Raw genomic sequence first — 2,369 nt, forward strand, 5'->3', positions numbered from 1 at the left:
TTTTCACTGCTTTTTCTTGCTTCAAGAATCAATTTCATGATTTTTCAGATCATCAATAACATTTCTCTTTGTTCATCATTCTTTCAAGATCCAACAATTTTAACATTCATAAACAACAAGATCAAAAATATGCACTGTTTAAGCATTCATTCAGAAAACAAAAAGTATTGTCACCACATCAATAAAATTAAATTAAATTCAAGGATAATTTCGAAATTCATGTATTTCTTGTTCTTTTGAATCAAAACATTTTTCATTTAAGAGAGGTGAAGGATTAATGGAATTATTCATAACTTTAAGACATAGTTACTAAACACTAATGATCATGAAGTAGAGACACAAAACATAAATAAACATGAAGCATAAAAATCGAAAAACAGAGAAATAAGAACAAGGAATGAGTCCACCTTAGTGAGGGTAGCGCCTTCTTGAAGAACCAATTGTGCTCTTTGAGCTCCTCTATGTCTCTTCCTTGCTTCTGTTGAATGATCCCTGGTAATTTTGGTGCTCCTATCCTTAGTTGCTCCCAATAATTGTGTGGAGGACAATTTATCCCCTGGGGTATCTCAGGGATCTCTTGATTTGCAGTAAAATGTTCTACCACTTAGCTATAAACCCTTTAGATGAGTCTTTCCATCTCCCATGACTTAGAGATGGAAGCTTTTTGTTTTCCCTTTTCTCTTTTTTTTTGAGGTTTCTCTAAATTGTTGATTTTTAGTCTCTCTTGACTTCCTCTTCAGAGTCCTTTCAGGTTCAGGATCAGCTTCATCAAGAGTGCCTTTTTCCTTGTTTCTGCTCATATGAAAGAGAAGAGAAAAAGAAAAGGAAGAGGAATCCTCTATTTCACAGTAAAGAGGATCCTTATTATTAGTAGAAGAAGAAAGGGGATAATGGAAGGAGAGGGATGAATAGTCTGTATAAAGAGTAAGGATAGGGGAGATGATAAGAGATGAAGAGAAGTGTTAGTAAATAAATAAATAAATAGAAGAAGAGGAGAGAGGGATTTTTGAAAATATTTTTGAAAAGGAGTTAGTAATTTCGAAAATTTAAAATGAATTAAAATTAAAATTAAAATTTGAAACAATTAGTTAATTAAAAAGAATTTTTTTGAAAAAGAGGGAGGTATTTTCGAAAATTAGAGAGGAAAAAGTAGTTAGGTGGTTTTGAAAAAGATAAGAAACAAACAAAAAGTTAATTAGTTAGTTGAAAAAGATGTTAAAATCAAATTTGAAAAGAAAAGAAGATAAGAAGTTAGATAAGATATTTTAAATCAAATTTTTTGAAAAAGATAAAATTTTGAAAAAGATATGATAAAGAGATAAGATAAGAAGATGTAATAAAAAGATATGTTTGAAAAAGATTTAATTTTTAAAATTAAAATTAATTACTTAACTAACAAGTAACTACAAGATATGATTCTAGAATTTAAAGATTGATCCTTTCTTATTTGAATCCATCACATTAATTGTTAGCTAATTTTCGAAAATTTGATATAAAGATAAGAAAAAGATTTTGAAAATATTTTGAAAAAGATTTTTTAAATTTTCGAAAAAGAGGAAAAATTGGAGAAGATATGATTTTTGAAAAAGATTTTGAAAAGATAAGATTTTTAAATTTTGAAAATTTGACTTGAATTGTAAGAAATAACTAATTTTAAAAATTTTTGACTAAGTCAACTCAAATTTTCGAAAATTATGAGAAAAATAAGGAAAAGATATTTTTTAATTTTTTGAATTTTTAATTATGAGAGAGAAAAACACAAACATGACCCAAAACTTGAAAATTTTGGATCAAAACACTTAATGCATGCAAGAACACTATGAATGTCAAGATGAACACCAAGAACACTTTGAAGATCATGATGAACATCAAGAACATATTTTTGAAAAAATTTTTGATGCAAAGAAAATATGAAAGACACCAAACTTAGAAATCTTTAATGCGTGGACTCTAATAAACAAAAAATGCATATGAAAAAACAAGAAAATACACCAAACAAGAAAACATCAAGATCAAACAAGAGGACTTACCAAGAACAACTTGAAGATCATGAAGAACACTATGAATGCATGAAATTTTGAAAAATACAAGAAAAATTTTTTAAAGCATGCAATTGACACCAAACTTAAAAATTGACTCAAGACTCCAACAGGAACACAAAATATTTTTTATTTTTATGATTTTATTAATTTTTTTTATTTTTATTAATTTTTTCGAAAATAAAGTTTGGAAAAACGAAAAAGAAAAGAAAAATTTTGAAAAAGATTTTTGAAAAAAATTTTGAAAAGAAAATTACCTAATCTGAGCAACAAGATGAACCGTCAGTTGTCCATACTCGAACAATCCCCGGCAACGGCGCCAAAAACTTG

This window comes from Arachis duranensis, chromosome 7 (assembly GCF_000817695.3).
Source record: "Arachis duranensis cultivar V14167 chromosome 7, aradu.V14167.gnm2.J7QH, whole genome shotgun sequence".
In the NCBI taxonomy this organism is placed as follows: Eukaryota; Viridiplantae; Streptophyta; class Magnoliopsida; order Fabales; family Fabaceae; genus Arachis; species Arachis duranensis.